At 37.1% G+C, this 22,120-nt stretch overlaps 1 protein-coding gene across 1 annotated transcript in view; it reads right to left on the bottom strand.

Annotated features, from left to right (window-relative positions):
• LOC120635354 (single-minded homolog 1) overlaps window positions 1–20,300 on the bottom strand; it is a 66,955-nt gene extending 46,655 nt beyond the window's left edge. The window contains exon 1 of the mRNA XM_039906346.1: window positions 20,163–20,300. The gene's annotated coding sequence lies outside the window, so the exon portion shown is untranslated. The remainder of the gene's footprint in view (window positions 1–20,162) is intronic.
• Window positions 20,301–22,120: the final 1,820 nt, after the last annotated feature.

Raw genomic sequence — 22,120 nt, forward strand, 5'->3', positions numbered from 1 at the left:
TGCACGTGTTCCAACGTCAGTTATCACCTTCTTGAGGTTCTTTCAATTCAAAATGAAATACGCTTCTTTTAGGCATTTTCTAACTTAGGCTGCATAAAACACAATCACATGTCGATAAAATCAAGAAAAAAAAGAAGCTGTCAAAAAAATGTTCCCGCCATCTGAATGTCTGGTACCTACTCTTCTACCACAGTCTATGATGACAGATCATTTCTGCCATACGCTTGCAAATTGCGGAACCCTCACCCATTTACGTGCTTTCCCGTAAATTATGATTTATGTTAGAAAAGTAGCCTATGAAAGATTAAGACACGAAGTATTAGGATAAATATAAGGTTTCTTATTTATTACCAAGCTTAGAAAATATTTTATGTAATTATATGAAGATATAATAAAAGTTTCCATGGTAACTTAAACGAAATGTGTAATGTATTCTATCATTCTCTCTCCGACTAAATCCTATACATTTACCTACGTCAAATAAATAAATATATAACGACAATACACACATCGCCATCTAGCCCCAAAGATACTTAATGAATATATTTCAAAAAATACAAATAAATAATTATAATATACAGATAAACACCCAGACACTGAAAAATATTTATGTTCTTAACAAAAATATTTTCCAGTTGTGGGAATTTAACCCACAATCTTAGACAAAGAAAGCAAGGTCACCGCCCACTACGCCACTCGGCCGTGTTGTTGAGTCTAGATGTGTTGTTTTCTTTATCGTTATTTCGAGTTTCAAGTCACAAAGTCGAAAGAAATTTCATTTCATAAAAAAATAATTAAGCAAGTAGCTTAAATAAGATCTGCATCCAAGCGTAAAGTCGCGAGTAAATATCAGTTAATTTAATGACTTGTTTTATTTGATGCGAACGCCGAGTTTCCGCACGGTCAGCCATTTTGGTAAGTTATTGCTTGAAGCATTGGTTGCCCTCAATTCTTAGGTCTCTGCGGAATATAACGTGATCTATACTACATTTTGCGTTACTTCATATATCGTTACTATGTTGTTTAGATAACTATACAGTGTCTGTGGAATTTATCAAGGTTTTTGATTAAAAAAAAAAACAGTACGTCCTTTTTACAAACCTATTTTTTATTTTTTTTATAGACAGTAAGCAATATTGCCGCCATTTCATCAAACATCAAAAAATTCGAAATTCATTAATTTCAAGTAGGTATAGTTTATAAGCACTTTTGAAACGTCTGACACTTTATTTCGTAAACAAGCTACACACTAAAATGTTTAAATACATTATTTTCTTCAAAGAATACAAACTCAGATCATCAAAAGAAAATATAGAAACCAAAATATCTTTTTTCCTTCAAAAAGACTTACACTTATACCCGCATCTGTAGATCACAACGTGACTGCAGAAAAAAAAACTAAGTTCACCAATCTTCTTTATAAGCAACGACATCGCGACGGAGCGATGTGGTGTTCCCATGGGCTGCTCTAATACGGTTAGTGGGTTCTATTGATTACTAGCGGTCCCTCGCGACTTCGTCTGCGTATAAGTCAACTTTAAAAGATAGACATATGCTGTCGCGGACTTTATTTTAGAACTTTTAAAGGATAACAACTTTGTAAAACGTGATTTATCGAAACTTTAACCGTTCAAGCAGCGCACGTAGCGGAAGTTCTCAAAAGGGAAAAATACCCCGGTTTATTAAACATTCTTAATTGGTGCTATGCTCCAATTGGTCTTCGCATGGTTATATATAGCCTAAAGCCTTTCTTGATAAATGGGCTATCCAACATTGAAACTTTTTTTTTTTTGCTACCAAGTAGCAAAAGACCGACGCATTAATCACTATCTATATTTATCATTGCTTGGCTTTTCTCTGAGGCACTGGGCAACAAAAATGAGTGTAAAGGAGGCCTTTCCAAACCTTAACACACGACTAACAACTAAACTGCTAGAACTAAGTCGGAACAAACTAAGAAAGGTAGTAAGCATGATAACAGGGCATTGCCAACTAAACAAACACCTTTTCATTTTAGGTATAACCGACAGTCCCCTGTGCAGAGCATGCATGGAGGCAGATGAAACGCGCAGCATACCTTGGCCCCCAGCATCACTCCCTGAAGGACTTGGTGACCTGGGCGGCCTGCTAAGCTTCTGGAGTGAGCTCGGCTGGCTGGAGTGACCCAGCGGGGACCTATACCAGTGGCACTACTTACAACGGAAGATTCCGGCCGACCAAGTGCGGAGACAAGCCAGAGAAAGAAGAAGAAGAAGAAATGTAACCCATCTCGTAATTCTGGGTCCTCAATGAGGCTTCCTTGGCAGAAAAACGCAACATTTACCTTACTATCTTATGTCCGACTCGAATGGCACCCAAAAAATATATTTTTTTATAGATAATTGACGGACCTAGTATGTGGCCTATCTGATGATACCTATGTTGAAACCATCGACTATAAACAGAACAACAATTCACAGGGCATGCGAGGAGCACGTTTTGCACAGTGGCGTGCATAGAGGGTATGCAGCAGTCTGACACCCCAACCCCCTAGCGGTCGAGGCGTCCACTTTTACCCCCGTCCCCGACGTCGAGCCAAAGCGGTGACGTCCGAAGCATGTCCTGGACGACCCTGACGATAAAATAACAACCGACAACGTGTCCCAACAACACACACACACACGCAACAAACACAGCGTCTTCGCCGGCGAAGACGAGGGCCCCGATTTCTGACAACATCCGGACGTGGACCACGGTCACGGGAGCGTTCGGACTAAACAATGATTAGTCCAAAAGTCCACCAACAGTCAGATTAACGTCGAACCGAGCCGAGGTCCGAGTCCTCGCAGGAGGCACCCTCGGGTCGACGTCCCCCACCTTACTCCCCGATGTCGTCGAGCTCTGGGGCTCTTCTCATGGCGAGCTCTCGCACTCGCCCCACTCGCCCGGTGACGCCGTAGCAACCCCCCATCGCCGTAGCAAACCCGTGGTGGTTATCGGCAAGTGTCCATCCGAAAAAGAAAAAGAAGAGGGTATGCACACAGTGGTGTGCACAGGGTTTTTGACCAGGGTATGAATAAAACCGGTACATGGCATAAAATGGAAAAATTCCCCTCGAATACGACTTATATAAAATAATTTGGGTATGCAGTGCTTTTGTGCATGTATGAAATGCACGCCACTGTATGCACAGTATATGCAGATGATATAAAATGAAGAAAATCTCTAGTAAGAGTTATAAAAAACTTAAGGATAGGCATTGTAAGGGTTATAGAAAGCATAGTAATTATAACTCGTACTGGCTGGCGATTTTCTTCATTTTATATCATCTGCATACCCTGTGCATACCCTCTATGCACGCCACTGGTCCTGCAACACGCCGCCCTGTGTCAATCAATTTGACAACCACGCCCTTAAAACCGGAACACAGCATTGGAACAATGCTGTCATAAAAATCTCTACTACTAATAAATTCGTGTTGTTAGACCCGATTATACACTCGACCAACGAGCAGTTTTGACATCGAGGTCGTGTCGTTTCCGCGTGTCAAGAAGCGCCTCACAACAAAACTCTCAAGTGTCAATTTGACATTTTATCATCTTCGATCCGATATAGACAAAGGAATATATTTATTCAGCCTCACGTAGGGGATGTGGGGCCATATTGTTTTTGTCTATTGTCCCGCGCTTTATTGTGCTCTCCATAGACAATTGTGAGCTGTAATCGTTTGTTTATGGTCTTGCTTTCAATCAACAATTTACAGATATACTTACTATTACTACTTTCGTTTTATCGATAAAATATCACTTTTTTTTATTTTATTAACTTTAACGGTGAAGGAAAACTTGTGAGGAACCCGTCATGCCTATGCCAATTGTAATAAAAGACCCATGCCTGTAGTGGGCGGGTTGTTATTATAATGCTACAAGCGAAAACACTCACAGAAAGATACCGGTTTTTGTTTTATCAGCATCATCCTCGATATATTAATATCCCACTTCTGAGAACAGGTCTCTAATAGAAGAGAGATGGAGAGGGGGAGAGAGACACAGAGCAGGAGAATAAGATTAAGAGCCGAGACCCATACTTATATTTCTAATAGCCGACAATGTATCCTACTTAGGAAAAATTGAATTTATGGTCTCTCTCAAGCAAACGAGTGTCCGAACAAGAACAAAGCAAAATAACGGTTTAAGTAATTGTCAATAATAGATGTTTTTTTTATTATTAAGTATATTATACAAACTTTGCACAGCGTCTTCGTCAACTCCGGATCCGGAAAAGATGTTTTTTTTAATCCATTACAAGTTAGCCCTTGACTGCAATCTCACCTGGTGGTAAGTGACGATGCAGTCTAAGATGGTAGCGGGCTAACCTGTTATGGAGTATGGTATTCATACCACTAATAAATTTCTACGCGACATCGTACTATAACACTAAATTCACTGCGCTCAACGCTGCGCCATTGAGGTCGTTAAAAATGTCAAGCTAAACCTTTGATTTTTATTTTGACGAGCTCCGTGGTGCTTGTGTGTCTTATGACTGGTATATCCCGGTCCCGGTTTGATTTCTGTCGGCGCATTTTAAGAATACAAAATTTCTGTTTTGTCTACGGTAGGCAGTGGCGTGCACAGGTTCTTCGGCCAGGGTATGGATAAAGCAGATATAAAGCTTAAAATAGAAACATTCCCCTCCAATACGAGCTATATAAAATAATTTGGGTATGCAGTGCTTTTGTGCTTGTATGTAATGCACGCCACTGACGGTAGGTATGTCTGATTGTGACAAAAAAAAACAATAGTTATTTCAACCAAGTTCGCGATTATAATATGCAATCGATTAATGTGCTCTAAAATAGTGTAGTCTCGTTGATCCGTGCGACTACTAATATCTAAACCAGGGTTAGCTTAGATTGGAATATATATATATACCTATTATATGCCCAGCCTGCGACTTTTGTTGGGCAACTAATAGTAGCTATTTTCATTATTTATATCCATTTAATATACCTACATTCACATTATTTACATAAATTGTACATATTTTTAAGGCTGCCTTAATAAATTAAATAAATATACTACGACAATACAAACATCGCTATCTAGTCCCCCAAGTAAGCGTAGCTTGCGCTTTGGGTACTAAGATAACTGATGTAAAATTTTATGAATTATACACATAAATATACATATAAACACCCAGACCCTGAAAAACATTGATGTTCATAACAGAATAAAAATCCAGTTGTGGGAATCGAAACCACGGTCTCGGACTCAGAAAGCAGGATCGCTGCCCACTGCGCCAATCGGCCGTCCAAATAGGCTTGCTAGAAACCATCAAGGCTGCCCTTGAAAGGTTTTCTTAAAGTAGAAAATAATAAGTACATAATGCCACATGCAAACACCAGTACAAAAATGAAATTGATATAATTTAACATTCAAAAGTCCCCCTCATAAAGTGGGGGCGGATTACGAACACAAAATGGCGGTACTTAAATCATTAAGCACAATAAATTACACATTTTCAATGCCATAGAGCATAGAGTATAGAAATGTGGCATTAGTGACAAATGAGGCTGCAACAAAAAGGTCCGATACCCCGTACGTGCCGCGGAAAGCGATTTCCGTATTACATTAGCCCGATAGACGGCTTGTCTATGGCTGCATTTTGTTTTGGCGGGAAGCTGTTTCGAGCGTCGATTGTGATTTGTGACACTTCCGAGGCGAATCAAAAGAAACAAAAGGGAATCAATTCAAAATTCATTAATGATATTAAGTAGGCCTTATGCAGTGACTCTACCACCGCGCCAGTTCGGAAGGCAGATTCTGCCAGGAAGCCACAGTAAAAAGCTTTACTGGTGTTTCATGTGGCATTATGTACTTATTATTTCCTACTTTAAGAAAACCTTTCAAGGGCAGCCTTGAGGCTTTCTAGCAAGCCTATTTGGACGGCCGATTGGACCAGTGGGCAGCGATCCTGCTTTCTGAGTCAAAGACCGTGGTTTCGATTCCCACAACTGGAATTTTTTTCTGTTATGAACATCAATGTTTTAGTCTTTACTTGTGTAAAGGCAGCCATAAATGCAGAGTAGGTATACAGCTACTTCTTTAGCAATTTTTGTCGAAGATAAATGATTTATCCTACTATTCTAATAATATTATAAATGTGAAAGTGTGGATTAAAATGAAATTTGGCATGCATGTATTGTATGTGTATTTGACAGCCGATTGGCGCAGTTTTTCAGCGACCCTGCTTTCTGAGTCCAAGGCCGTGGGTTGGATTCCCACAACTGTATACATGTTTGTGTGATGAGCATGGATGTTTTTCAGTGGCTGGGTGTTTATATGTATATTCTAAATATTTATGTATATTATTCATAATATATTCATCAGTCATCTTAGTACCCAAAACACAAGCTACGCTTACTTTGGGGCTAGATGGCGATGTGTGCATTGTCGTAATATATTTATATTTACTTATATTTATGTAGCCTTTGACATGGAAAAGAACATAGACATTTATCCCGATTTCTTAATTAGTTCCCGAGGCAAAATTGTTTTTTTTTTACGAGCTAAGCAGCGGGCACACAGCTTTTAAATTTGGCATGCATACTGCATGTCACCTGTGCTATGGAAAAGGACATGAACTTTCTATACCGCTCCCTCAAATAGTTACCGTGGTAGGATTAAATATTGTTAACGAACGAAGCTGTAGAAACAATTCTGAAGTCCACGCAGATGAAGTCGCGGGCAAAACAGAGTCGTCTAGTATTATTATAAAATAATTTAATTTTTATTTCAACATCGATTACAAGTTAATAAAACATTGACATACTTATAAGAAATTAATACGTAAATTGTTTTTTATATGAAGTCAACTCTCGGTCCGTAGACCTTGACAGCCCTATAATATATAAAAAAAAAATCTAAAAACTTCAGCAATTAATTCCTCTCCATAAGCGGGAGCAATGACTTCAATTATATTAAGTCGATAAGCGGAAAGGAATGGCAGTTATTAAAATTACACTAGATTCATTATTTCAAGAATGAATGATCAGTAGGTACTAACCTTTGTTTATTTGACTGCATGGCGGGATTTTATTTGAGGTTTTTTTTTATTTGCTTAAAAAATCGAAATTGGAATGAAATGACACCGTCATTAGAAATTTCACACCACCAATACAACACTATAATTGCGTGCAAAATATCATAGGCTATTCAAATATGATTCTTAATCACTTGTTTTAAGATATTGAAGCATAAACTCTGATTGAAATTTAAAATTGCGGGTGTGTACGTGTCCGTATAATGACAGCACGGTAGTAGGTCTTTTACAGTGTCGCGATTCCCACGCATTTAGCATTGGGTGTTTTAATGAATGCGTTTTTGTCACTAATTGTCATTTTGCTAGCGGGTGGGCTGGGCGTATGCAAAAATGTGAGAAAAACGCTCATTCTTTGTTCCGTAGTGAATTAAAAATGTTTTTGGACGACTCTTCGTTAGTGAGGTGCTATAGATGTTTTTATTCAAGAAATATAATGCGACATTTCAGGACTATTCGAAATCTAACGGTAAATACGTAGGTAATTATCTAAAATTACGTGTCAGATGTAGACGTGGTTGTAACTCTACCCATAGACTAAGCGATATTTACCTACTCTACGTAAATACAAGGTAGGTATTGAGGAAAATTCTTCGTAAAAGGAAATTTGAATACTGTAAATAGAGGAATGTGAAACAGGATTCTCGCCTTACCGAAATTAGAGAAGGCAAAAATGGTGGTGTTATTGCTTTATTAGGTTTAAGAACTAAATTCAATTGGAGTAGTGTTTTAAAGTGTAATCTTTGGAATGTTCTTAGTTATATAGCATTAAGTTAACAAAATATATTTCAAGTTTATAGCTATCTTTAGATATGTACCTACCTAATTAATAACTTTGTGTAGGATAGCAAATAGATTGCGAAATTTTAATAAATTAATAAATTAAAATGAATTATTTCTCTCAAAATCATTTCGAAGCAGCCTTTTAAAAACGCTACCTTCTTAATAAAAAAAATAACGTCTATGGTGTAATTTTAAAAAGTGGAACTTTAATAAAAGCCATTTCAAAAATGGAATGTATTTTAAATTTTTTAAACAAAGAGCTACTTCAAACAGCTGGCAAGTGACCAAGATGTGGCTGTGTGAGTGGGGAGTACAGTGTATTACGCAGCGTGTATCTATGTGTGTGTTGGGCGGACCCAAATGAAACTCCGCCTATGAAGAGCACCTGTCGTGATAGATGTATCTAGCTATGGACTCCTGTACATTTTTTTTAAATTGCTCTACGGCTTTGGGTTCTTCTTGTTCAGCCTATTTATTAACGATTCCATAGTTAACAATAAATTTTCAAAACTTTTGCAATAGTTTCGTTTAATACCTACTTTTTTATTGCACCACGAGTTAGCCCTTGACTGCAATATTACCTGGAGGTAAGTGATGATGCATTCTAAGACGTAACGGGGTAACCTGTTAAGTGTATGGTAGTTACCTAAATGGTAGTTTTAACGCAGTATCGTACCGTAACGCTAAATCGCACGGCTCTGTCGGTAGCCACAGAACGCAGAAGCCTCCAGACCAGACCAGAGATAATTCAGATTTTATAAATTCCCATTCCGAGTCTATTCACCTGTTCAAACATCGCTTAAAAAATAATTACTTATCGATGTAATTGAGTATATCTACTTATTGTGTAAGTTTATGATAGCATACATAAAAATTAATTAAAAATATCTCTTCTAGTAGGTATATAGATATGTTTATACCATTTTAATGAAGTTATTATGTAAATATAATAATACGTATGTTTTTTTTAAATTTAATTTTTACACACACTTTCTACTTTTTTATCCGCTTCGCACGCTCAGGTTGCCTTTAAAAGATCACTTCTAGTGATACTAGCACTAAAATTTATCTATTGTAAAAACAAATTCGTCACAAACTTGATTTGATTGGCTCGCGAGGTGTGAAAAGTATAGTATTCAACTTAGTGTTAAAACTGCCTTCGTTTTGGGCGCCCCTCGCTACACTCACGATTCTAGATGCAGCACCCTTGCTACGCTCGGGATTTAAGTAGGTACTCTCAAGTCCATCGTTTGCTTCTGATTTATCCCGGCGCCCGTCACATAAGACGTAGCTTCAGGTACCCCATTGTTGAACAATCTACTAAGTATTATGTATCAGATGTTTATCCCTATCCCTACTAATATTATAAATGTCAATGTAAGTTTGTTTGTTACGCTTTCACGCAAAAACTACTTAACCGATCCTCATGAAACTTTGTACACATACTATTGGGAGTGTTAGAAGTAATATAGGATACTATTTATCCCGACATTAAGCTCGGTTCCTTTGGGAGAGGGGATGAGTGTTTGGCGATTTTACACCATAACTCCGACAAATTATAACCGATTTAAATAATTATTTTTGTACTATAGAGGTTATAAGTAATATATATGTGTTTAATTTTGCCCAATCTGTGGTTGGAGATAGAGGACAGAACTCCTCAGTGGACAGCAGCAAACCCCTCATTTAAGGCTTAGAGATACTGAATACTTTAATTTTTTTTAGATCTACAACTAAATTTAATGCCACATCAAAAAACAAAATCAAACGCAGACGAAGTCGCGGACAGCAGCTAGTAACACATATATTGACGGCCGATTGGCGCAGTTTGCAGCGACCCTGCTTTCTGAGCCCAAGGCCGTGGGTTCCATTCCCACTACCGGAAAATGTTTGTGTGATGAGCATGAATGTTTTTATGTGGCTGGGAGTTTATATTAATTTTCTAAGTATTTATGTATATAATTCATAAAAATATTCACCAGACATCTTAGTACCCATAACACAAGATACGCTTACTTTGGGGCTAGATGGCGATGTGTGTATTGTCGTAGTAGGTATTTATTTATAAAACATATCGCCATGACGTATGTACCTACTTTTTTTTAAGTTAAATTGTGCTTAATTTAGCTCAAACGCTCTATGCACGCTAATGATCATTCAGATTACACCCCGTTTCGCACCCCCCCCCCCCCCCCTAATCCGTCGCATATGCTAATCGATGACGGGATATCGCCGGGATGGCGGGATTAGCGCCACTTGAGCCAATAACGACTGTTTGCTTGACACACGCGCGTCTGAGTGCCGCGAGTTCGAACTCATTTACATACTTACTTGGAGGTTTATTTATTTATTATTAAACTCTTTATTTGTATACCACAACATTAACATATTTAAAATATAACAAAAACAGAAACATATCGAAAGAAGTAGTAAGTAATACAAAAGGCGGCCTTATCGCTTAATAGCGATCTCTGCCGGGCAACCTTAGAATTAGGAAAAAAAAAAAAGAGGAGAATAGACTGCTGGTGGTACAAATATTAAAATACATGCATGCGAATAACTACATGCTAATACATAAACTAGTGAGGTTCTAATTCCTACTTTTTTTTTATATTCCGCTACTGTTAAGTATCATCTCGGTAGAATCTATCTTTCGAACCGGTGGTAGAGTCACTACGAACAGACATACATGACGTTTCAAAAGTGCGTATATTAAATTAATTATAGTAAACAAATATACTACAATACACACATCGCCATCTAGCACCAAAGTAAGCGTAGCTTGTGTTATGGGTACTAAGGTGACTGTGAATATTTTTATGATAACATACAATAAATACTTATAGTACCTATAAATATAAACACCCGGACACGGATGAACATTCAAAATTTTCTAGTTGAGGGAATCAAACCCACGGCCTTGGACTCCGAAAGCAGGGTCGCCCACTGCGCCAGACGACCGTCACTCTTAGATGACAGTGACGACAACGATTCGGCGGTGCGTATTGTTTAGGAAACTCATAAACTGACACTTGACAGATGAAAGTTAAATAAATTCGGTTTTTTAATGACCTTAAATCGATACCAGAAATAAAAAAAAATGAGAATACAAACACGAAAACGCCACACCTTGTGACAAGAACCATATACAAGATGCCTAGTGAAAATCGATTGGTGCAAGGTAAATCTTTGACTAGGAATCTTATTTGATTAGACATTGCCTTTTTCTATTACGAATATTAACCTTAATTTGCTAAACTTACTCCGCTAAAAGTAGGAGAATCGCGGAGTGTAGCAAATTAAGCTTATGTTTCATAATAAAACATGGGATTACGAGTAAGAATAAATTTACAGTGTTACATAAAATTCATAATTCGTACAATTCTCCAATAAACTACCCATTGACATCTTGGAGATGTCTCTTAAAAAGTTCAAAGTTTGTATTAAACGTAAGCTTATATAAAAGTCCTATTATAGTATAAAGGACTATGTAATCGATAAAAAAGCTGGGTGTGAATTATTGCTCTAACCAGGTTGCTCTTCTAATGATTTTAATGACAATGCGAGATGGTGATAACAAAAAAAAACACCTGGCTAAGTTTGTTGTGGGCTTCTTCTTAGACCAGGGCGCGTTTGGAACCCTCATTGCTTTAGTTTTAAGTTTATCTCACTACCGTGTAATTCTCATGTAACGTACGCATCAAAAGTGCCACCTATGGGCCTACTTGAATAAAGATATTTTTGACTTTCACTTTGACCTGTTTTACCAATATTGCCCTGTTCTTTGAAAACGGCCATTACTTATAACATAAATACAAAAATAAATATTTGTAGATAGTTTATGCATGACACATGCGCCGATGCGTAAGTAACTAAGTACCTTAGTGGTACTTAGGGCTCGCGATAACTTTTTAAATAAACAAATTCACTGCCTCGGGCCTGAGGCTTTTTGTTGTTACAAATCGCTATTATTATAAATAGGTAGGTAGGTAAATTTTATTTTATTCGACTGCAAGTTAGCCCTTGACTGCAATCTCACCTGGTGGTAAGTGATGATTTAGTTTAAGATGGTAGCGGGGATGGTAGCGGAATATGGTAGTCATACCCTTAATCGGTTTCTAAATGACATCGCACCGGAACGCTATATCGCTTAGCGGCACGTCTTTGTCGGTAGGGTGGCCATTAGCCGAGGCCAAAACATCTCACCAGACAATATTCTAATTTAAAAAAAAAAAAAAAAAAAATAATACAAAAAAAAATTTTCTTTCTTATTTAAAAAATAACTCATCATGTTAATTTATAATAATTAAGAGGGTGCAGAATTTAATGTCATTTAAGGAAATATATAAAAACATAAAAACACTTAGTTGAAATTTAAAAAAAGAATTACTTACTATTATTTTTTTTTTACTTTTTACTATTAAAATTGTACCTACTAATTGTGTTCGTTTCGTTGGTTTTATTTTTTACAACATTTCAATTTTGTAATCAATTTCAATTATTTATTATAATTAATTTTTTTTTTTTTTATAAATTTTCGATTATAATAACAACGCAACGGGATACCGGATAAACCAGCGCATTGTTGCCAACGCCCATCATAAAGCTGAGTTTGCGGCCATTTGCCATATTGTTAATAATAAATTGTTAATAATTTAGTACAAGATCTTGTATCAACAATAGAGTATGGCAATAAAGGATTATTATATTTGGAAAGAAGAAGAAGAAGAAATTGAAAATGGTTTATCATCATTCTTCTTCTTCTTCTTCTGCTTGCGGCTCAGGTTCGTTTGGCCCCTGGTGTCACGTCGACCGGCTACGATCTATTGTGACGCCGCTGTCTAGATCTCCCAGCAAGCGTTGGTCGCCCTCAGGAAAAGCAGCACTTTCCTTGCTGGAAGAAATTTAGCATCCTCTGGTTGCATTATGTGTTTCCCCAAAAGAGTGCTGCGTTTATGCATCAGCGCGGGGCAGGAACAGATCAAATGCAGCGGCGTCTCCGCAGCCTCCTTACAGAGTCTACATAGATCTGTGTCCTGCAGCTTTAGGTTGAACATGTGTCTATTAAGCCCAGAGTCACAGTGCCCCGTAAGCGCTCGCACTAGGATGCATAGGCTTTTTCTGTTGAGTGCTAATGCCTCAGAGGCGGCCCTTTTGTTGAATGGTTTTATTAGCACTCGAGAATGATTCATTCCTTGGAGTTGTCTCCAGCGAATGAGTGTGTGATAATTACAATAGGTTTATCATCATACATAACTTAATCGGGAATTAAATATAACTTAACTTAATCGGGACATCATAAATGAAACACAAGTGTGGTAATGTTTAATAAAACACGCGTCTCTATTATTTTGGATTATAAGCCTTATTGCGATGGAATAAGATTCTCGTTACGAGCAAGCGTGCAAATATTGCTTCACGATGGAGCACCAAACCAACAGGCCCACGGTAAAGCATAAACGTCAAAGTAAATTAATCATGGCCGATATGTTACGCCATTAAAGTTAATATTAACGGTCCTTCGGAACAAAGAATCTCTGGTATTGAGGTCAAAGGGAACAAAGACCGTGTTTTTGACTTTCATAATGTAATTCGAGACTTTGTTTTGACGTCGACTGGCGACCTACGTACCTACGTAAAGGCATGCAGTTTATCTATATATATATTTATATATATATATATATATATATATTCAGTGGCGTGCATAGAGAGTATGCACAGGGTATGCAAATGATACAAAATGAAGAAAATCTCTCTCTTACAAGTTATAAATACTTAAGGGTAGGTTTTTTATAACTCTTACTAGACGATATAAAAATTATATTCCAATTATACATATATATATATATATATGTATAATTGGAATCTCGGAATCGGCTCCAACGAATTTCATGAAATTTAGTATACAGGGGGTTTCGGGGGCAATAAATCGATCTACCTAGGATTCATTTATAATGGAATCTCGGAATCATTTATATTGGACTCATTTTTATTTTTTAAGTCAACTCATTCGCGGACGAGGTCGCGCGGGTCCGCTAGTATATATAATTATATATATATCTTTATATTTCTTGTGTGCGTGTGTATGTCACTGAACTCCTCCTAGACGGCTGGACCGATTTGAATGAATTTTTCGGTATGCGTTTGGGTGGTACCCTGGATGGTTTAGCTTCACAAATCAGACCGACAGGTGGCGCTGGGGTCAGCTAGTATGTTTATATAAATATATGTGAGCTGTTTTATAAAATGGCGGCTAAACACTTACTTTTGCCTATTTCTTGATAAAAACACAACAAATAACGGCGTTAATCTTTTTACCGTTTCACAATCCTCCGTCACAGTCCATATTTCAATCTTTGACATCTCGAGTCACAATTCAATGCGACCTAACGTAAAAAAACAATAAATAATAAACTGCGAGTTACTATTAAATTACATACCACATATATATATATCATTGTTTATTACGTCAGGTAGCATTGAATTGTGATATATAAGTATATATATATTATATATATATATATATATATTTATATTTTTTTTTATCAAAAGCCATTGACTGCATTCTCACCTGGTGTTATGTGACGCTAAAGATAGAGTGCTCAACTGTTAGAAGTTATATTATAGCCTAATCGTTTTCGTTGTTTTTTTTTATTTTTATTCCTCTACAAGTTGGCCCTTGACTGCTATCTCACATGGTGGTAGTGATGATGCAGTCTAAGATGGTAGCGGGCTAACCTGTCAGGGAGTATGGTAGACATACACCTGATCGGTTTCTACGCGACATCGCACCGAAACGAAAATCGCTTAGCGGCACTCCTTTGTCGGTAGGGTGGTAACTAGCCACGGCCGAAGCCTCCAACCAGACCAGACCAGAGAAAATTCTGAAATTATAAATTTCCAAATTGCCCGGGTTCGATTCCCGGGACCTCCTGCTTAAATTCACAGCGCTCACTGTTGCGCCGGGGTCGTCATCGTGCCGCAACGCTAAGTCGCTAGGCGGCACGTCTTACAGCAACTAAAAAAAAAGCCTTGAAGCCTTAAAATCGCACTGACTATGCCTCGCTGTTAATAAGATAATTGTTATTTAAACAAGGTTTAAAACTCTTATAGGTAACTACATGTTTTTATCTTTCATGTTTTAGACTTCTATAAAAAATAAAAAATGAATCATCAATCAAAGTTACAAACGTGAACCAAATTCAAAATAACAAATTGTTCTTTTAGTGACACAAATCGGCCTGAAAATTTAAAAATCGAACCGGGGTGGCTGCTCGCACCTGATTGGCGGGCACGGGGGTGTCTGCCCCAGTCGGCAGCCAATCGCGGGGCCGCTCTCGAACGTGCCCTATCAGCGGAAGGCACCCCAGGATCCGAGGGGCTCGGATTTTGTTTGCTCTGCGTTTTACTTGTTTGTGGAATTAATTGATGTTCCTTTTTTAAAAGGGACGCGCGTTTTCGAGAGTTTGACGGTTATGCGCGCGTAAAATGTCGGAGATTTGAAGTGTCGGGATTCAAGAATACTTATAATTTTTACGTTCAGGGTGGGTGTTATTTTTTCTTAAGATGCTAATGCCCGATTTCACTACAACTAGGAATCGCCTTAACCAGATGCCTAGTGATTTGAGCAATTCCTAGAGAAAAACGTTTCACGAACTCTTACGTCTAACGATGCTAGGCGCCGTCTAACGTTACGACAGGATCATACAGTTAAGGATACTCGTAAACTGACACTTATGACAGATGAAAAAAATATAAATTAGTTTTTTTTATTATTCTTATTCCATACAAAGAATAAAAATATGATAATACAAACACAAAATACATAATAATCAGTTTGGTATCAGACCTGGTCTTTCTAATGAGTCAGCCATTTTATGTTTAAAGCAAACTGTCAAATACTACTCAGTAAGGCGAAACGCCTACTTATGCCTGCTTTCTCGACCTTTCCAAGGCATTTGACCTCGTTAATAAAGGATACTTTTATGCCCGAAGCATTCACCAGGATCTTCAAGTTTTGGTATAAGAATCAGGTAAATGTCGTGCGATGGTCCGAGACATATTCAAAGCCGTATAGGTTAAGGAGTGCGGAGTTAGGCAGGGGGGTTTGAACTCCCCAAAGCCTCTAGAGAAAAGATGACTATGATACTACACACCTTGTGGCAAGAACCATAGACAAATCAGGTTATAATATGAGTTCAAAATCATCATCATATCAACCCATTACCAGCCAACTACAGGGCACGGGTCTCCTCCCACAATGAGAAGGGTTTAAGGCCACCACGCTAGCACAGTGCAGATTGGTGGACACCACACTCCTTTGTGAACATTATGTAGAACTCTCAGGCATGCAGGTTTCCTCACGACGTTTTCCTTCACCGTCGAGCAAGTCGATTCGATTACTTAAAACGCATACATCTTAGGAAAGGTGCTGGGCAGTGGCGTGCACTTCACGCACAAAAGCACTGCCTACCGTTTAATTGATATATAACTAGAATAGAAGGCAAATAAATAAATAATAAATAAATATACTACGACAATACACACATCGCCACCTAGCCCCAAAGTAAGCGTAGCTTGTGGTATGGGTACTAAAGATGACTGATGAATATTTTAATGAATTATATATACATAAATACTTAGAAAATACATATAAAAACCCAGACACTGAAAAACACTTATGCTCATCACACAAACATTTTCCAGTTGTGGGAATCGAACCCACGGCCTTGGACTCAGAAAGCAGGGTCGCTGCCCACTGCGCCAGTCGGCCGTCGAAATTTTTGCCGTTTCATGCAATTTTCCCGGTGAATGCATACCGTGGTAAGATACTCAGTGCACTGGTGCCGGGATTTGAACTCGGCCTCCCGAAAGTGAATTCGAAGTCCTACCCACTGAACTGTCACCGCTTCATTCATTTGAAGTAGGCCTAAATATACGTACTTTTGAAACGTCAAGTCTGTCTGTGTGTAGTGACTCTACCACCGGTTCGGAAGGCAGATACTACCGAGAAGAAGCCGGCAAGAAACTCAGCAGTTGCTCTTTTCCAACATCATTTTTACAATACCAGATGCAATCATATTCTTCTCTCTCAGAAAATAAATAATAAATAATTATTTACGACAGTAAACACATCGCCATCTAACCCCAAAGTAAGCGTAGCTTGTAACACGAACGAACAATATATCAGGTACCAACATTTTTTTTTAGGTATAAGTTATGCTTCTATGGCGTAACAAGATAAAAATCTTTTCAAACATTTTATCTTCCGCCTTATGCTACGTTTGCAAAAACAACACTAACTAAGGTATTTTATACATTTAAAGGTTTATTATAGTTATTAATACGCATTATCTAGTTGAATAAAGTTTATTTAAATAACACAAAAAAATAACTACACAATTAAAGAAATGGACATAATAAACATAATTAAATTTGGAATACTATAGACTCATTATCGGACAACCAAGTTTCATCGTAATCATGTCAAAAATTTACTCTAATCATTTTTGTCTGACGCGCCAAATGAATTGATGAAGAAGAAGTATAACTTCTAAAATTTCATTCAATTAAAAAAAAAAAAAAGACCATAGCTAACTTCAGGGTGTCGGTTCATTGAGACGGTGTGTGCGCGCATCGTAAAAATTACTCTCATCATTTTTCTCTGCCGCGCCAAAAGAAGTATAACTTCAAAAATTTCATTCGATTTTATATTAAAAAATAAATAAATCGTGCAGTTTGGTCTTCGCGATCAATCTCTATGCCTCATTTGCAACTGGACGTGGTTCACTGGCTTCACAATAAGCTCGTTAATGTATGCCGTATGTAGCGGTCTTCACATTACAGAGCTTCGTTTAGTTATTTTTTACTTGACATTCCATGTTTATTGTTCCATACAGTAAAATTCATGAAATTTTATTATATTCAGCCGATTATTTTGATTTTATTTATTTTGATGTTTTATTAATTATTACATAAATGAATTTGTTTAAATTAAGATTTGCATGTCATACAGTGGCGTGCACTTCATTCATACACAAAAGCACTGCATACCCTAAAATCTAAATAAAGCCAAGCTAAATAAGGCTAAGCCCGTATAGGAGGAGGGTTTTTTCTATATTATGCAATTTTCCTGCTGTATGCATACCCTTGTAAGAAACCCAGTGCACGCCACTGATGTCATATATTATGACTAAACATGTATACCTACAATGTTTTATGCAAATAAAAGGATTTGATTTGATTTGATTTACTGAATTAGATGGCGATTTTTGAACTAGATGGCGCCACAAAAAACCTGCATCGCGCTAGCGAAGTGTTCACAAAGAATGCCTATACTTATATACAACTTCCAAAGATCACCCGCTCGGAGAAAGATCTTGCTATTGTTACGGTCGAGCGTATCACCATAGTTCCCGTACACCGTATCTTATATCTGTGCCGTGTGTCCACCAACCTGAAGCGTACAACCTCATCACATTTACCCACTAACGGCCCACTTCAGAGCACGGGTTTCCTCCAACAATAAGAAGTGTTTAATGCCGACACGTTGGCCCAGTGCGTATTGGTGAACTTTGAACACCTTTGAGAACATTACAGAGTCCAAACATTTACCATTCATGTAGGTTTCATCACGATGTTATCCTTCACCGTTGAAGCAAGTGATATTTGTTTTATTTTTAATGTTTATAGACGAGCGCTTGACTGCAATCACACCTGATGGCAGTGGTGTGCACAGGGTTTTTGACCAGGGTATGCATAAAGAAGGTACATGGCATAAAATTTGAAAATTCCCCTGTAACACGAGTTTTATAAAATAATTTTGGGTATGCAGTGCTTTTGTGCATGTATGAAGTGCACGCCACTGCCTGATGGTAAGCGATGATGCAGCCTAAGGTGGAGCGCGCTTGCCTAGAAGATGCCTATTCACTCTTGATTTGAAGGAATCGCTTAAAACGTACATAACTTGGAAATGTTTGAGGTGCGTGCTGGGATTCGAACTCGGCCCTGCGAAAGTGCAATCGAAGTACTACCCTTTGGGCTGCCATCGCTTCGTACAACTAAATGTGGCTGTAATTACACCGGCAACCACGCCCTTCAAACCGGAACACACCAGTGCTGCTTGACGGCAGAAATAAGCATGGCGGTCTTCTCCGGACGAGCTTTGCCACAAAAAGGAACTACTAAGTAAAAAAAAATTCTTGCAGTAACTTGTGCAAGTAACTTGGGCCAATAGCGTGCGCCGATAGCTCGGTAGAGTTTGCACTACTTACGCTAGTGTACTTGCATGTGAAAGCACCAGATTGAAATCTCCAAATATCTTAGTAAGATTTTGCTTTATATTATTTAAACAATAAACTTTCATCATTAAATTTTTAATTTAAGACTCATAATATATTAAATCATTTATATCTCTCCGTATTCATTCTCTTCTAATCTCTTCTCGAGCGGGTGAAGATCTACATCCATGTACACCCAACAATAGAATATCATCATAGTAAATAAAAGCTGTATTTGACAGTTTGACAGTTCAAAAATAGGAATGCTGCGATCGTCACCAAACTTTACAGGATTACTCGCCAGGTCAATCCGGAGATTCCCTGAAAGTTTCATTGAAATCGGTCCAGCCGTTTCGGAGCCTATACGGAACATACCCACACACTTTCTCTTTTATATATAGGTATATTACGACAATACACACATCGCCATCTAGTCCCAAATTAAGCGTAGCTTGTGTTATGGGTACTTGGATAACTAATGATAATTTTAAGAATAATATACATAAATGCAATGCCACTGCGCCAGTCGGCCGTCAACTAACAGTAATGAGTACGTAACTTAGTTTTCAAAGTCAAAGTCAAAGTCAAATATTTCCTTATTTAAATAGGCACATAGATGGCACTTTTGATGCGTTCATTACATACAATATTTGTACATAGTAGTGATGACGATAACTACATTTGTCAACTTAAAACTAAAGCTGCGAGTGTTCCAAACGCAACAAACTTAGCTGGGTGTTCTTTTTGTTATCACCATCTCACATTGTCATTTGAGAATATTTAAGAAGCAACCTGGTTAGAGCAATAGTTCAGACCCAAGCATTTTTATCGTTTACGTAATCCTTTATACTTTAAGAGTGAGTGAATAACGCCATTTTCGTAACTGACTGAGAATTTCTTATTGAACTTTATTTTCACTTAGACCATTCGGTTACCTTATGTTTAAAACCTAAATTATCATAACTTAAAAAATAATGAAAGAAAAAATATAGGTAATCGTATTAAATATCAAATAACACTAACCTTATAAGAATCCAGTAAGATGCTTCGGGAAAAGTAAAACATTTTTCAGCACTTTTTGAATAGTCCCCATTTTGAAATTAGAATCCACAGGTATAATTTTTTATACTATAGAATAAACTTTATAGGTTTTTATACACATTCTAAACGTTATGCCTTCATTGCCTTTCTTATTTTAAATTATTTATTCAAATTTATTGAATCTTTTATTAAAATGTTAAAACTCTATGCTTTGTTTTAGTTTTTTTGTGCATTAGCCTAGGAACGTCAAATTAATTTTTAAAAGTTGGTATTTACGTAACTTCTCTATAAAATTTAACAAAATTAAGTTGTTGGTTTGAATTTTTAAATAAGAAAGATACGAAAAATGGGAGAAATTTAAATACTTATAGTAAGTTTTTTCTTTTTAAAATGTCACAGATAATCGTCAAAAAAAAGTTTATTACAATGTGAACTTCTGCACAGAAGGCAAGGTCTATGTTTAATACTAAATTGTTTTTTGTTTATAATCGCGCCACAGATAAAAACCCTTGCATAAAAAAGGTTGTTACAATGTAAACTTCCGCACACACTTATATTTCATAACTCGTTTACACAAGATTGTTAGACGAAACTAATTAATAAGCACTAATTCACATAGAGTCAAAGGTAATAGGCTAAAGGTCATGTTATTAGCGCGTCGGGTCGCTACGGACGTGGGTTGTGAACTGAAACGCGTCCCAGTCTATCCCCACGGGAGGGAGCGGGAGGTAGGAGGGGTGCCGGCCCGAGTGCTGAGGTGAGCGACAAACTGACATATTTTATACACGCTTGGATTTGCTTTTGATTTATTATCCGGTAATTTTTGCTCGCGACTTACTGTTAACATCCATCGAGAGCGATTTAGTTTTCCTTCCGGCGTAAGTTAGGTAACCAGCCACGACTAAAGTCTCCCACCAGACAATATTAGATAAAAAAAAATGGGAATTTTTCGTATTTAAAAAAATAACCCATTATGTTAATTCATAATAATGGAATTATATCTTAGTGTCATGTACTTATGTTTTAAGAATATATGAAAAACAAGTGCGATCAAATAAATGAAAACAAATACTATGAAAGTGATTTTACCTATGTATGTAAGGGTCTTTTTGATATTTTATTAACAATTTGAAAATATTTAAAATGTATGTAAAAATATAAAATTTATAAAATTGATAATCACTCCAAGTTTAGGTAAAAACACTAATAAAAATTATAAATTTTGAAAATAGACTACAGTAAAAAGTGACAAAAATATTGTTTACATTAACCGAGTAGGTATAAGACAATTATAAAAAAAAAAGACCGAGCACCTAAGTATAAGGTCCTGCCTTTAGTTTGTCAAAAACTAAGTATAACGTGCAATCGCTCCATTGCTGCGAAAAATATGGACACAAGGAGAAAATTCCTAACATATCAATTCTTAAATTTTTCTTGCCAGGGATCGAACGCGGGAACTCCTAATTCTAATTATTGGACCACATCTATACTAATAAACTTAGGTAAAATAAGAAGAACCTACTTCTTTTAATTCAGCATCTACGTCTATATACCATTTCCATAACATTATCTCTAGATATTTATCTAAAATATATTATGTCGTTACCGTAAAAACGGCAAATCGTTCATTCTTAATCCAAAGCCAACATCATAAAGAACCTCGGGGCATAAAATAACCATTTCGGCTGTAAAAGACCAAACAAAAGCCTCAAACCGGTTTATGAAAAAAAAAGTCATTTGCATCTGACGTTTGCCTCTTCCCGCCTACGTGGAATGGCGCGCGCTGATTGGTCACCCTCGAACCAATAGCGCCGAGAGACACGAAGGTAATTCCAATTTTGAATTCAAATTATTCGGAAGGCGTCGCAATTTTTGCTATTGCATCTGAATTTTATTTTATTATCTATTTATTGTTTAAATTTATTCTTGTTTATTGTGAA

Source organism: Pararge aegeria, chromosome 26 (assembly GCF_905163445.1).
Source record: "Pararge aegeria chromosome 26, ilParAegt1.1, whole genome shotgun sequence".
In the NCBI taxonomy this organism is placed as follows: domain Eukaryota; kingdom Metazoa; phylum Arthropoda; class Insecta; order Lepidoptera; family Nymphalidae; genus Pararge; species Pararge aegeria.